Raw genomic sequence first — 16,795 nt, 5'->3', positions numbered from 1 at the left:
TCAATATAATGTGATATGTGTGTATAATTTGTGCGTGTTTATTATATTAATATGTAACTGCAAAATATATAACTGCGTGTATACATATATCTCATCCGGTTTGACTTCAGTTTAAATAGTTTTGGTTCTAAATAAATTTGTGTAATCTGTCTGAAAGGTCACGAGCATTGTGAACATATGATTAAAATGAGATCTGAGCCGCCTCCAATTCATTCTGACAGCAGCTGTCTGATGTGTGGTCTGACCCAAGATGGCCGCACTATAGGCACGTCGGTCTAGTGGCCGGCAGCGTCCAATGGGGCGTCTACGTATATAATGTCTATGGTTGTAGGCATAGACATAATATAAGAGTAGTCGCGTCATTGGGCGGGATCTGCCTATGCTGCGATGCCTCAGAGCGTCCACCATCTTAAATGTGGCAAATCTGCAGTTACTCAGTCACTTAAACAGCATCAGAGGGACTTTAATCTCTGAATAAACTTTGTATTTGTAGTATTTTTGTTTTTGTAATATTACAAGTTTATTTTCGTATCCCTTTAGCTTCATTCTCTTGCATTTATTCTTCTAAAGAATAAAAATATTTAAAATAATCTAACCTGGCCCTATTACTCCAGGAGTGAAATAATTCTGTAAACTGTAACTATTCTGGAAATGTTTCCCGTTAATTCTCATAATATGACGTTTTTCTCATAACATTATCGCTTTTTTGTTTGTTTGTTTTTTTTACTTTATTGACCTAGGACTTTTTTTTCTCATATTATTAATTTTACCTCTTTAATACTCCCCCAAAAAGTCTGTTCCTAAAGGTTCACATGTGACACGGTTTTATGAAATAATGAAGACCACAATGTTTAGATTTAACAAATTGATCCTTATATTCATAACACATACACACACACACACACACACATATATATATACATATATATATATATATATATATATATATATATATTTGTTAGGGCTGGGCAACGATTAAAATATTTAATCGCCCTGATTAATCGCGATTAATCGCGATTAATCGCATTGTATTTACAAACTCCAAGAATGAATTCAAAAGTAGTGTAAAGAGCACTTTTATTTTAATGTTCTGCGGCCATATGAACAAAAGTGTTGTAACATTTGTAGCACTTATCAGTAACACATATTTAGTGTAAAGCTTAACTTAAACATTTAAAACAAAACATAGCAATAATAATAAATTAAAGCTTATTGCCACTGACAGGGAATTCTCTTTATGGGGAAAAAATCTACCAAAAACAGGCAACTTCTGAGGTAACAGCAGGGAGCAGCATTACCATTTTATGTTCAATACCAAAGTTTAACTTGGCAGTGGTTACAACTAACTTGTTTCTGTCATATTCGTTGCTGGAAGAACTTTAAACTGAAATGCTTGCTAACTCGATATGCTTGCGTTGCTTGCATTTATTTGACGTTAACACGCGTTTTTTGTTGTTGCTTTCTCGCGTGCATATAGTGAATGGCTGGGGAAAAACAGGCAAAAATACATGGATACTTTGAAACGCGAAGCGACTTCACCGACGGCGTCGCTGCAGACCCCCCCCCCGCTCCGCACAAAACTTGTTCCGGCTGCCAACTCACCGCCTCGCCTAAGCAAATTCCTGCGGGAAACACCGCCTTCCCCATGTCTGCTTTGTTTTTTTCCGGGCAGCACTTTTCTTCCTCTGAATCCGAGGCTTGGCTGACAGCGAGGTTATTGGCGCATTATCGCCACCTACTGTTCTGATTCAAACCCCTATACCGCAGCAACAGACCTTCACAAAATAAAAGCATGTGAGCAACATGCGTTAACGCGTGTTAAAGAAAATATCGGCGTTAATAGTCTAATGAGTTAACGTGAAATTAACGCGTTAACTTGCCCAGCCCTAATATATATATATATATATATATATATATATATATATATATATATATATATATGTATATGTGCATGTGTGGGTTCTCTCCGGGTACTCCAGCTTCCTCCCACAGTCCAAAAACATGACTGTTAGGTTAATTGGCTTCTCCAAATTGTCCTTAGGTGTGAATGGTTGTTTGTCCTGTTTGTCTCTCTGTGTTGCCCTGCGACAGACTGGCGACCTGTCCAAGGTGTACCCTGCCTCTCGCCCAGTGAACGCTGGAGATAGGCACCAGCAACCCCGCGACCCCATGAGGGATTAAGCGGTTTGGAAAATGGATGGATATATATATATATATATATATATATATATATATATATATATATATATATATATATATATATATATATATATATTAGGGCTGGGCAAGTTAACGCGTTAATTTCGCGTTAATTCATTAGACTATTAACGGCGATATTTATTTTATCGCGCGTTAACGCATGTTGCTCACATGCTTTCAGTCAGTGTCAGTCAGCAGGCGCGCTGACTGCAGCGCGCTGTCACGGCAGCACTCTCCCGCTCCCCCTCCCCTCTCGTACATGGCTCAGCGGCGCCAGCCAATCAGCACTCAGGCTCAGCCTGGCCCGTCAGCTCTACTGGATTCCAGAGCACGGAGGAATGTGTTGCCCTTCCACCATTTTAACTCCATCCCCGGGGACTCTAAGCCCCCAATTCAGCCATCTGTTGCACAGGTTCTGCAGGGCATTGGGCCAGACGGCCTGGCAGTCCTTGGAGAAGTCACCCTGCCTGTGCACGTTGGGAGCAGAACCACTCAGGTAAACTTTATCATGGCTGACACATCAGAGAGCACTGAAGTTATCCTGGGACACCCTTTCCTGCAACAGGCGCAGGCTTGCCTGGACTATGGCCGCCAGGATATAACCCTTTTCGGCGAGAGGGTTCCCCGTTTCGACCCCAGCCGTCAGGTTGAGGCGCACCTCGTCAGGGTGGCATGTACAACCGTGTTGGAACCGGGGCGTGAGTATGCTGTCCCTGGTGCCTCCCGCCTTTGCCATACTGCTAAGAGAGACATGATGTTAAGCCCCTGCAAAAGTTTTGTTGAAAAGCACCATGTCCTAGTGGCCCGTGTTTTGGTGCAGCCACAACCACCTGCCAGCATCCCCATCTGGGTCTTCAACCCTGGTGCCTCACCTGTCACCTTAAAGAAAGGGGCTGTGGCAGGAGTCCTCCAATCTACCCAAGTGTTGAGATAAGATAAGATAAGATAGTCTTTATTGATCTCACAATGGAGAAATTCACTCGTCACATCGGCTCATACAAGAAGGTGCAGAGTAGGGAAGGTGCATTCAATTATATACAGTGAATCTTCATATATACAATGGATCAGAAAGAATACCAAAAAAATACAAAAAAAAGGAAATAGGAATGGGCATATGATGTCTCATTTACATTCTTAGTGGTCTATATATATATATATAAACATATCTATATACTTAAATATATACATATATCTATGCGCCTACTTACATACGCACCTACGCGTATGTACGTGCATATACATTGTATACATTTGTACATACATACATACATACATACATACATGTGGGCTGACTTATGTTCAGGTGATGATAGCAGCAGAAGTCACTACATCAGGATTATTGCACGGGTTGTAGGACAGTGTATTAAATAGATTATTGCACATTGGTTATTGCACATTAATTATTACAGTTATGGTCACAGTTATAGTGCAGCATTGTAAAATCTTATAGCAGCAGGAATAAATGACCTCCGGTAGCGCTCCTTTTTACAGACAGGATGTCTAAGTCTTGCACTGAAGGAGCTGCTCAGCTCCTCTACAGTCTGGTGCAGCGGGTGGAAGGTGTTGTCCATGATGGATGTGAGCTTGGACAACACCCTCCTCTCAGCTACTTCCTCCACAGAGTCCAGAGGGCAGCCCAGGACAGAAGTGGCCTTCCTCACCAGCTTGTTCAGTCTCTTTCTGTCCCGCTCTGCACTGCCAGGAGCCCAGCAGACGACAGCGTAGAGGAGGGCTGAGGCCACCACAGAGTCATAAAAAGTTTTTAGCAGAGGCCGGCTCACTCCAAAGGACCTCAGCCTCCTGAGGAGGTGGAGCCGGCTCTGGCCCTTCTTATACAGGGCGTCGGTGTTATGTGTCCAGTCCAGCTTATTGGAGGCCCCAATGTTTTAACCCAGTAACCCCATCTCTGCCTCTGTACCCCCTCATTTGCAGACTCTGTACGCCGAGAGCTGCTCTAGCCTGTCACAGGTCGACCACCATAAGCTGGCCTCCCTGCTGCTGTCCTATGGAGATGTTTTCTCTGCCAGCCCCACTGACCTTGGCCGAACCAACATCGTGCAGCACGACATTATGACCACTCCTGGGCCACCTGTAAAGCAGCCACCGCGCAGGATGGCTAGGGATAAGCAGGCAGCGACAGACCAGCAGGTGCATCAGAGCCTGGAGGCCGGCCTAGCTCAAGCCAGCAACAGCAGCTGGGCTGCACCGATTGTGATGGTGAAAAAGAAAGACCAAACCCACAGACTCTGCGTGGACTACAGGCCCCTGAATGAACGGACGATCAAAGACGCCTACCCGCTCCCTCGCATACAAGACACCCTGGACACGCTATCCATGGCCAGGTACTTCAGCACTCTGGATCTGACGTCGGGGTACTGGCAGGTGGAGATGATGCCCAGAGCCCGCAAAGTCACTGCATTCTGCACGCGAAAGGGCCTGTTCGAGTGGAAAGTGATGCCCTTCGGGCTGTGTAATGCGCCCGCCACATTCCAGAGGCTTATGGACCGAGTAGGAGGCTGTCAGCTACAGCTACTGATGCCGAGTCCTCGTCGGTTTCTAATGGGAAACGTGCCTTGTCTACCTCAACGATATAGTTGTCCTGGGGCGGGACCGCACTATGATGATGGCGCGGCTGGAGCAGGTGTTCGCCAGGTTGCGGGGAGCCAACTTAAAGCTGAAGCCTTCCAAGTGCTGCCTGTTTCAGGAGCAGGCGGCTTACCTTGGACACATCGTCTCAGCTGAAGGTGTGGCCACTGACCCCAAAAAGATCCAGCAGATCCAAGACTGGCCCACACCGCAAAGCGTCTCTGAGGTACGGCAGTTTGTGGGCCTGGCCTCGTACTATCAACGTTTTGTGGCTGACTTTGCCTCAATTGCCAAACCACTCCACGAACTTACGAAAAAGTATGCACGGTTTAGCTGGACAGCTGAATGCCAGGAGGCGTTCGAAGAGCTCAAACGGCGGCTGACCTCTGCTCCTGTTCTTGGCTACCCCCTCGACAAAGGTGAGCTATTCCTCGACACTGATGCCAGTGACTGGGGAATAGGGGCTGTCCTTTCCCAAATGCAAGGGGGTGAGGAGAGAGTTTTAGCTTATGGGAGTAGGAGGCTGTCAGCTACAGAACAGATTTGTTGCACCACCAGACTGGAGCTTCTGGCAGTTGTGGAGTTTACGTCTCACTTCAGGCAGTACCTGCTCGGCCGACCATTCACCATCCGGACCGACCACAGCAGCCTGCGTTGGTTGGCACGGTTAAAGGAGCCGGAGGGTCAGCTAGCATGCTGTTTGAAAAAGCTAGCGGAATATGATTTCCAGGTCATCCATCAGCCCAGGAGAAGCCACCAGAACGCGGATGCTCTCTCCAGAAAACCCTGCCGGTCCTCCTGCCCTTGCACAGTTCCGGAACCCTCTCTCAGCAGCCCGCGTCAGCATAAAGGGGTACAGTGCAGCCTAAGGAGGGGCGGTTGCCACCGTGTCTCGGGGGGAACCGCCAGTGGGGGTAGTGAAGGCTGATGGCTGTGCAGATGACAGAGTGGTTCAACCGGGCTCACTGATAGTGGGGGTGGTAGACTCCTGAGTCAGCGGCAGCAGTGGTATTGAGGCTCACCCAAGCATTCACCATGTGAGTGAGGTGAGCCACGAAGACCTCTTCAGTGGGTGGACCCTGGAGCAGCTCAGTTCAGCCCAAAAGACAGACCCTGATATAGCACCAGTGCTAACGTGGATGGAAAAAGGGAGTAGAAAGGCCATCTTGGGCTAGCATAGCAGCCTGCAGTCCCCCTACCAAAGCCTACTGGGCACAGTGGAAAAGACTGTATAGGAAGGAAGGAATCCTGATGAGGAAGTTCTACAGCACCGAAGGCAGGGTACAGTATTCACAGATTGTGCTGCCTCGTTCACTGCTCAACCCTGTGGTGGAGCAGATGCACGATGGTCCAGTGGGCGGACACTTTGGAGCAGAGAGGACTGTGGCGCGTCTTAAAACCAGGTATTACTGGTACAACATGAGAGATGACGTCACCTTGTGGTGCCTCACCTGCACTGATTGTGCTGCCAAAGCCCGTCCCAAGAAAACTCCCCGTGCTGCCATGGGCACAGTACGAGTCGGTGCCCCAATGGAGAGAATTGCACTTGACCTGATGGGACCTTGAAATGAGACAGAGAGGCACAACCGCTACATATTAGTAGTGCAAGACTATTTTAGTAAGTGGGTGGAAGCTTATCCTGTCCCAAATGAGCAAGCATTGACAGTGGCCGAAAAGATCGTCTCTGAGTGGGTGTGTAGGTATGGAGCCCCCCATACCATCCACAGCGACCAGGGCACCAACTTTGAGTCAGCTGTCTTCCAGGGGATGTGTAAACTGCTAGGGATTGAGAAAACGCGGACTACCCCCTTTCACCCACAGCCAAGTGGAACGTTTTAATGCCACCCTCCAGAAAATTCTGGCTACCACTGCAGAACAATGCCACTGGGACTGGGATATAATGATCCCCTATGCAGTCATGGCCTACCGTGCAACCAAACATAGCTCCACGGTTCTCACACCAAACATGATGCTCTTCGGCCGTGAGATAACTGAGCCTGTTGATCTCGTCTCCAGTCTGCCACCTGATGAGGGAAGCCCCAACACCCCTCCAGAGTATGTCCTCCAGCTGAGAGATCGGCTGGAGCTCTCCCACCAGCCGGCACGAGAGGCTCTGGGGAAAGCGGCAGAGCGTGCTAAAAGACAGTACAATAAAAATATCTGCCAAGTCCAGTACCAGGTTGGTGCCCCAGTCTGAGTGGTACCAAGAGAGTGAAAAACAAAGTACGGAAATTACTGCCGGCGTATGAGGGTCCCTACTTTGTTGTAGGTCAACTAGACGACTTAGTCTACTGCATCCAAACGAGTCCAAGATCGAAGGCTAGAGTGGTTCACCACGACAAACTCAAGCCATACCACTCCAGAACCCCGCTGGACAACAGCTGGATCTACCGAGATATCAACATGTCAGCGCCGGAAGGGACGGCATCTGCTGCTGAAGATGAAGGTGCCTCTAACACCGACAACGGTTCCCTTGAACTGTGGGACTCCGCGTCTCGTCTGATTTGGAGGGCTCCGCCCGAGAGTCTACAGGGAAGGCCTGCATCTCGCCTTCAGCTGCAACAGACGACAGTCTGTTACCTGGCGCCTGCTCCTCGTCTCCAGTTCCATCGTGGGACAGTGATCGTCCTGATAGCTCTGCTCAGCCTCGGCTGGATGAGACTGACACTAAGCATCCGCGGAGAGGCCGACTCGTCATCTTCCTGCAAGCTCCAAACCTCGTCAGCACCCACAGAGGGTGCGCAGAAGACCAGACATGTTTGGTGACTGGGTGGGTCACTGAACACCATGAGAGCAAGGGAACTTAAAAAAAAAATCTATGTTCTCTGTTAAAATGTTTACCAGTTTTGCGGTAGAACCTGTTACCAAAGTCATGATAGAGTGATTGGTACGTTCAGTTGTTACTGTTAGCCAGAACCGAAGTGTTAATAGGCTAAGTGGTTTATCTTATCACCTGTATACGCTAACTGGAAGTTTGATTTGAGTACAGTAGGGGTAAACCTAAGTGTTTAATTTACATGGCTGCAATTATACCCAGATCCAGTATAGGCTCCTTCTGAGTTGGTCTCCCGGAGGGTTTCTCCCACATTAGTATGAGTAATGTGGACTGAACCATTACCTCTTTTCAGTGCTGTGCACATATTTGGTATGGACAATATAAACCATATATTGCATCCGTTTCAGGTATGGTGTAATGATTTGAGCTTGTGGACACTTTATGGACATAGACCTTTAACCTTGAGGTACCTCCAGTCTCTTTGGGGAGGGGGGGGGGGGGTGTGACCTTTAATGGGGATGTTCATCATATAGTGGCTGGTGTTCTGTTGATGAATATTTAGTGTGTCCTGGAGTGATATTAAGGAATTAATTATCATCCAGAGTGGGGGTAGTGTTACCGGCCTGAGCATTTCCCTTTAAGGGGGTGGTCTTAGAGGGAGGACGTTACGCGGAATGGAGTGTGTGTCTCTCCCGACTAGTCTGTGTTTGTGGAATAACTGTGGTGACAGCCTAATAGCCCTGCATTTGGTGAGTAAGCTCCACTCTGCCGTCATAAAAGTACTGTACTGGAATGAGGAAAAGTGCCGAATAAAGCCCGGTCCGTATGTACAACAACTCCACCTCTCCTCCTCTGTGCGTGTGCGTCAAGAACACGAGCAAGAACTGCTAGTTACCAGCCGCAACGAGCCAAGCTAAGGTGAGACAGGTCTTAGCTTCATGACCAGCAGTTCCGTACTACGGTTAGAAACGAAGGGCTGGAAGGTAACACAGTGTGTCTGCCTCACGGACCAAAACTGGGTCCGTGAGGCAACTCTGGGAGTTGGTTCCACAGGAGAGGAGCCTGATGGCTAAAGGATCTGCTTCCGATACTACTTTTAGAGACTCTAGGAACCACCAGTAGACCTGCAGTCTGAGAGCGAAGTGCTTTGTTAGAAATATACGGGGTAATCAGAGCTCTGATATCTGATGGAGCTTGATTATTAAGGGCTTTATATGCGAGAAGGAGAATATTAAATTTAATTCTTGATTTAACAGGAAGACAATGAAGGGAAGCTAAAATTGGGGAAATATGGTCCCTCTTGTTGATTTTCATCAGAACTCTTGCAGCAGCATTTTGGATCAGCTGAAGGTTTCGAACTGCTTTTTGTGGACTTCCTGATAGTAAAGAATTACAATAGTCCAGCCTTGAAGTAACAAATGGATGGATTGGTTTTACAGCATTACCCCTGGACAGAGTATTTCTAATTTTGGCAACATTCCACAGGTGAACAAAGGCAACCCTTGAAACATGTTTAATATGGGATTTTAATGACATGTCATGGTCAAAAATAACACTGAGATTTTTTACTTTATCACCAGAGGCTAATTTAATGCCATCCAGTTTATTTATTGAGGACTCTGGCCCAAAGATTACAACTTCTGTCTTGTCAGAATTTAAAAGCACGAAATTTAAAGTCATCCAGGTTTTGATGTCATCAAGACATATAGTCAAGTAATTGACTGGATTCATCAGGATTTATGGATAAATATAGCCGAGCATCATCAGCATAATAGTGGAAATTAATCCCATGCTGTCTGATAATTTTGCCAATTGGAAGCATATATATAGTAAAGAGAATTGCCCCAAGGATTGAACCCTGTGGTACTCCACAAGTAAACCTAGAGTTTGAAGAACAATTATTAACATGAACAAACTTGAATCCGTCAGTCAGATAAGATTTAAACAAGCCTTTCCCCTTAATCCCTGTATGTTCAAGTCTTTCTAGGAGAATATTGTGATCAACTGTATCAAATGCAGCACTGAGATCTAACAGGACAAGTACAGACACAAGTCCATTATCTGAGGCCATGAGAATATCATTCGTGACCTTCACCAGAGCTGTTTCAGTGCTATGAATAGCCCTGAAGCCTGACTGAAACTCTTCAAATAGGTTATTACTTTGTATGGGTTCACATAGTTGATTAGCAACTACTTTCTCAAAATTTTAGCTAGGAAAAGATTAGATATTGGTCAGTAATTTTAATAAGTCATCTTGATCAAGAGATGGTTTCTTAAATAAAGGTTTAATAACAGCTACTTTAAAAGCCTGTGGTACATATCCATTTACTAAGGATAGATTAATAATGTAGAAGGTATAGATGAGGCTAATATTTTAGATAGCTCAGAAAGCTCTACTGCTTCTAAACAGTTGAAACACCGATCAGGTTGTGAAGATTCCTCCAATGCTGCCTCACTTACTAAAGACGATGTAATCATGTTTGGAAGGATGACAATTATTTTATTTTTAATGGAATACATTTTATTTATGAAGAATCCCATAAAGTCATTACTGCTGAGAGCTGAGGGAATGTATGGATCAACAGAACTATGACTCTGGGTAAGTATGACAACCATACTAAAAAGAAATCAAGGATTTCTTTTTTCTCCTCTTTTAATGATAAAAAATGTGTTGCTCTAACTCTGCGAAGGGTTAGAGCAGCAATAGTAGACTGTTTTTCCAGATTAAGTAGGATTCCTCTAGATGTGTAGAGCGCCATTTTCTCTCCAACTTCCTAACATTGTGCTTTAAAGAACACAGTTCTAAATTAAACCAGGGAGCCAGCTTCCTCTGAATAATCACCTTCTTTTTCAAGGGAGCTACATCGTCTAATGCAAAACGCAATAAGAAAGTGACACCGTCAACAAAGGGCGTCAATTTGTGAATGGGAAGCAACAACATTGCTGCCAACATTGCTGGGCATTTCTGTGATACTGAGGATATTAAAAGAGGGACAGACTCTTTAAAGTTTGATACAGCATTATCTGATTATCTGATAAAGATTTACTATAATGAAACCTTATTTTAGGGGTGGATAACTCAGTTAAATTGAACTCAAACGTTGTTAAAAAATAGTCAGATAGGACAGGGTTGTGAGAAAATACTGCTAATTCTTCACAATCAATTCCATATGTCAGCACAAGGTCCAAAGTATGGAGGCAAGAGTGCATCAGTTTATGCACATTTTGAGCAAAACCAATTTAATCTAGGCTCATTTTAAAGGCTACATTAAGGTTATCACATTCAATGTCAACATGAATGTTAAAATCCCCCACTGTAATAACCATGTCGGTGTTTAGCACCAAATCAGATAAGAAGTCTGAGAACTGATCCAAAAACTGAGAGTAAGGGCCTGGTGGACAATACAAAACAACAAAGAGAAGAGGTTTTATTGCTTTGCAGTTTGGATGAGGGAAACTAACATTAAAATGTTTAAAAGAATTGCAGTTATAAGTTGGCCTAGGACTACTTAATAAATCAGACTGAAAGATGGTTGCTACTCCTCCTGCTCTTCCCGTAGGTCTGGGAATGTGGACATTTAAATAATTGGAGGGAGTTGACTCATTTATACTAACATAGTCCTCTTATAGCCAGGTTTCTGTAAGACAAAATAAATCAATCTGATTTTCAGAAAGTCTTTGGAGAGACAAACCTTATATTTAATAAACCACATTTAATCAATGATCTGATCCAGGCTCTTGATAACAAAAAACATTGTGTTGCTTTGTTTATCGATCTATCAAAGGCATTTGACACAGTAAATCACACGCTTTTAATTGAAATTCTACACAAAATTGGGCTTTCACATCAAGCTACCATGTGGATAGCTGATTACTTGTCAAACAGAACCCACAGAGTCCAATTAGCTGGCTACACGTCTTCTACTCTAACTATTTTAAATGGTGTACCTCAAGGCTCAATTCTGGGTCTACTTTTATTCTACATTTATATAAATAATTTGTGCGTCAACTTGTCAAATGCTTTTTATCATTTTTATGCTGATGACTTAATAATGTACTGCAACTCTTCATCATTATCACAGGCACTACAGTATTTACAGTCTGCCTTTAATGTAGTTCAAACACGTTTACAAACTTTGAAGTTGGTTTTGAATGTGGATAAGACTAAGGCAATGGTTTTCTCACACTCTGCTAAACTACCAGAAATCCCTCTATTCCTTACCACTGCAGTAGGTGCACAAATTGAGTTTGTTAGTAATTATAAATATCTTGGTTTTATTCTGGATAATGAACTTTCTTTTAAAAATCATATAGCAAATCTATTACGAACATTGAAAATGAAGATTGGGTTTTATTATCGAAATGGACCGTGTTTCTCACTCAAAGCTAGAAGTAAATTGGTTGCAGCAACATTCCTGCCACTTCTGGATTATGGAGATGTTTTATATATAAATGCTTCAACCAAATGTCTGAAATCTTTGAATACTGTTTTTAATTGTGCTTTAAGGTTTATAACTGGGAGTAGACGTTTGACACATCATTGTGATTTGTATGCAAAAGCTGATTGGCCTCCTTTAAGTGATCGGAGAAACAATCATTTGATGATCCTGATATATAAATCTCTACTTGGACTAACACCAACTTACTTAAGCTCTCTTTTGCATAGATCTAGTATTTCACATGCTTTACGCTCAAATGACTTTATCCTTCTACATGTTCCTCGTGTTCGAACTGATAAAGGAAAGAAAGCATTCAGTGTGTTGGCTCCCATAGCGTGGAATCAGCTCCAGTCTGAGCTCAAGATGTCGGAAACTATTTCATTGGACTTATTTCGAGCGGTTCTTAAAGATAGACAACAAGCTTGTATGAAACAGTGTCACTGCTTTTCAATTGTTTTTATTGTTTTATATTTGTGCATATGTATTAATTGGTTTTATTTTTGTAACCAGGTTGTAGTGTTTTTGCAGATTTCTGCGCATGTCCCCTTTGAAAATGAGATCCAGATCTCAACGGGGTTTACCTGGTTAAATAAAGGAAATAAAAAAAAATAATTGTTTTATTTTTTTGGTTCAAGTTTAGTCATATTGATTTTTCAAGACATTTTTATAATTTGCTCCTTTTAGATCCGTTTTTAATCTGTTCAGTTTTGGCCGTGAGAAAGACACTGTCTCAATGGGGTAACTGGTGGGTAACAGTACAGAAGAGCAGCTGGTTCAACCTTTACTCTTAGGAGGAAAAGAAAAAACAGAGTAGATGACAGATTGCACAAATTTAATGTTGTAAAGCACTGAATTTCCAACAGAACCATGACAGCTGGTGTACTAATTTCAGAAGCATACAGAACTAAGAATAAAAAAGCCTAAATGCAAAAGATCTTGTGACAAAACTTTGGATACTAACATAACATTTCATATGCATTCCATCAAACCACAAAGTTGTCTTGATTTTCTCATGAAAACAATTTTTTGCAAAAGATAGATTTCTAAACAAACACTCAAACTCATGCTTCCTGATGAACAAACTGTTTATAAATGAAAACTCATGTCCACACCATCTTGAACATTGACTGGCAGTGACAGGATATCAGTGGTGCAGTCAGGCAGTAAACAAGGCCATAAAACCCTTCAGGTCGTTCTTCATCTGCTCACTACACCTCTTTGGTTGGAGCTTTGTGCTGCTGGAGAGAAGAGGCTGATTCTTCAAAAACATCATCCTCCATGCCTTCCTCTATAGGTTTCATCTTAGTCGAAGACTTGGTTTCAGGTGATTTTTCTAGAAGTATAAATGTTTCCATTAAATCTCTTAGGAAGACTTGAAATGCAAATTTATCATGCACTGGGGTTAGAAAAAGCAAATCTGAGACTTGATGACAATCAGAAACACCCCCAGAGCTCTCATGATTGATCAGCACGTCTAAAGCCCTTGGAGCTCTGTGAGTGTCTTTAATACATTATGAAGAGCCCTTTCAAGAGGTTGTGGTGTAACTGATGTAAAAACCTTTATATCATCAACGTTCCACCATATTCACGCTTGTTATAAATCAGATGGTTTGTTTCCTTTTAAGGTGAATAATGGTTTAACACATTGAGTTGTATCCATACTGGCTCACAATTATGCATACAGGCTCAAATATATTCTTTCTGGTCTTTTCAGAAATATTCTTTGATGTTACTTTTGATTTTTAAGTTGATGATATAAACATAAGTGAATTGAATGCAGCGTTTTAGTTTGACTGTTCTTCAAAAGAAAAAATGAGCAAGGAACTGACTTGCATAGGCCCCTTACAACAGTTTGTTCTTACTGATTAGAATGTTTGTGTGTTCAAGAATAGAATTTAAAATTATTCTTCTAACTTATAAAGCCCTTAATAATCAAGCTCCATCATATATCAGAGCTCTGATTACCCCGTATATTCCTAACAGAGCACTTCGCTCTCAGACTGCATGTCTGCTGATGGTTCCTAGAGTCTCTAAAAGTAGAATGGGAGGCAGATCCTTTAGCTATCAGGCTCTTCTCCTGTGGAACCAACTCCCAGTTTTGGTCCGTGAGGCAGACACCCTGTCTACTTTTAAGACTAATCTTAAAACCTTCCTTTTTGACAAAGCTTATAACAAGAGTGGCTCATGTTACTCTGAGCTACCTTTATAGTTTTACTGCTATAGGCTTAGGCTACTGGAGGACATCAGGATCTAATTTTCTCACTCTATAGAGTTCTACTGTTCTTCAATTATGCATTACGTGTTGTCATTTCTGCTTTAACTTTCTGTTCTCTCTCTTTTATCTTCATAGTAGGTACACCTGGTCTGGCGGTCTGTTAACTGTGACATCATCCAGAGAAGACGGCTCACCCGCTATTACCATTTAATGTAGAACAGATTACTGGATCAATGTGTGCTTCTGTGCTTTTTGTCTCTCTTGTTGTGTCTCTGCTCTGTCTTCTGTAACCCCAGTCGGTCGAGGCAGATGACCGTTCATACTGAGGCCCGGTTCTGCCGGAGGTTTTCCTTCCCGTTAATGGGGAGTTTTTCTTCCCACTGTCGCTTCATGCTTGCTCAGTATGAGGGATTGAAGCAAAGCCATGAAAATGCTGTTATTGGGCTTTCTTCATCTGGAAACAGATGCATACAACACCTTACGGGCGCAGCCATGATGAACTAATTGAACTCGCACAGCTGACAATACAGCGATCTGATTGGCTGAGCAGCAAAACCCGAATCACGTCAACTCTTGGACCGGAGCACAACAGTTTGGATTTTTAATCAGCTATAACTTATTAATGTGCAAATGAAAACATGGGAACATTGGTGTTTTGAGATCATTGCTATGTGTAACAACTTATCCAAGTGCAAGAAAGTTGCCACCTGACAGTTTATACGAAAAGTAATCCTACATATTCTGCCCCTCTCAAATCTGGTTCTGCTTGCCTGCCTCCCGTACCACGACTCATCCCTTTCAATAAATCTTTTAAAACGTAACTGTGTTTGACTGAATATCAGATTCACCAGGAGTAATCATTACAGTCATACATGATAAAACGTGTTTTGATGTTTAAATACATTGTATAAACAATGCTGAAATTGTTGTATGCTCTTAAACAAAGAGACATGTAGTATTACAAATTAATAAATTTATAGATTAATACATTTTATATTTTAACAAAGAAAGAAGTTGGATTGTTCATTTAAATTTATTTCACTCTCTCACATGTACAATCCTGAGCCTTCTCTACAGACCAACAATAATTTGTTCATATTTTTGTGTGCTGTGCATGCACACGTGCATACACAGTTTTTTAAATGCCTGGAAAAGGGTTATTTAAAATTTCCAGGTCATTCCAGTGTCTTACACTACCCTGCTTGCAAATAAGTCTGGAGCTGAAGACCTTTGAAAAACAACTAGTTTGCACAGCTTCTTGCATGTGCTGGCACTTTCTAACTCCTGGGTACTTAATTTGGCAACGTGATTCAGCCTTAATTTGTGAAATACAGCGATAAATTAATAACATAAAATCATGGTGATGTGCATCGCATCATCTACTTTCAGTAGTTATCGGCAGTTGTTGTAATTGCAGTTATTAAGCTGCAGAAAATATGGGCAAAGTCGCTTCCTGTGCATTGACTCGTTGGCTCCTATGCCAGCCTTAGAGTAGTGGAGGCCCATCCAGATGGTGGTGCCGCAGGATGCGCTCCAGCACGTAATGAGGTGTCTACGTATATAATGTCTATACTTAAAACACTGATTTTAATTAGAGATCTCACGCATCCCCCTACCGAATAGTTTGAAGGTTTATACATAAAACGAAACGCTGGAGATATGCACCACCAACCCCCGCGACCCCATGAGGGAATAAGAAAATGGATGGATGGATGGAAATAGTGATAGTCAAAAGATTGTTTAACATGAACACTTTATGCTGAAACAAACATTACATAATTTATAGGTGTGTGTGTGTGTGTGTGTGTGTGTGTGTGTGTGTGTGTGTGTGGTGTGGTGCAAACATTCACACGCTTCAGCTGAGAGCAGGAAAGCTTGGTAGCTTTGAGTTCTCCAGCCTTTGTGCCTGCTCTTTCTGCTCTCAATCATCATGAGATGTCAATGATGTCTACATAATGATAATTCAAATTCAGCTAATTTAATAAAACATGTGTACACATTATTAAATGTAGTCTCATTCACAGCTGCTACTACTATTTGAGGTTCTCTATGACTTGATTGCGAGGATACACAGTAAAAATCCTGATTACTTTGTATTGTAACATAACTTCATGTAATAAAATGACTTTAGACATGTGTGCCTGATGGATTCAGAGGGATGTGGTAGAGACACTGAGCATCTCAGGTCAACCGGCTTCATGGCACTTTGCTGGATCAGAACATGATGGTGACGAAACCTCTGTTCAATACAGGACGGAGAGATTTTGAAGATCCTTCATACCTGCAGCCAACCAGGTTTCCTTTTTATCCTTATCTTTTTTATCCTTTTTAAAATCAAATGTAAATCCAAATGAAGTTGTAGGGTGCCTTAAAAAACTTTGAATACACTAGCTTAAACTTAACTTTAAAGGTTATAGCCACATAATATGCTTATAAAAAAAGACCAAAAACTATTGATCATGTTAAAATAAGGTTATATACACTAAGCCTCAATCGTGATTGGATTTTGATAGTCCTTTTTGAGTCTAAAAATAATTTGCTCTCAGGCGCGATTAACATAGACAGACATGGCAACATCTA

Source organism: Fundulus heteroclitus, unplaced genomic scaffold, assembly GCF_011125445.2.
Source record: "Fundulus heteroclitus isolate FHET01 unplaced genomic scaffold, MU-UCD_Fhet_4.1 scaffold_61, whole genome shotgun sequence".
In the NCBI taxonomy this organism is placed as follows: domain Eukaryota; kingdom Metazoa; phylum Chordata; class Actinopteri; order Cyprinodontiformes; family Fundulidae; genus Fundulus; species Fundulus heteroclitus.
This window is presented reverse-complemented; position numbering follows the sequence as displayed.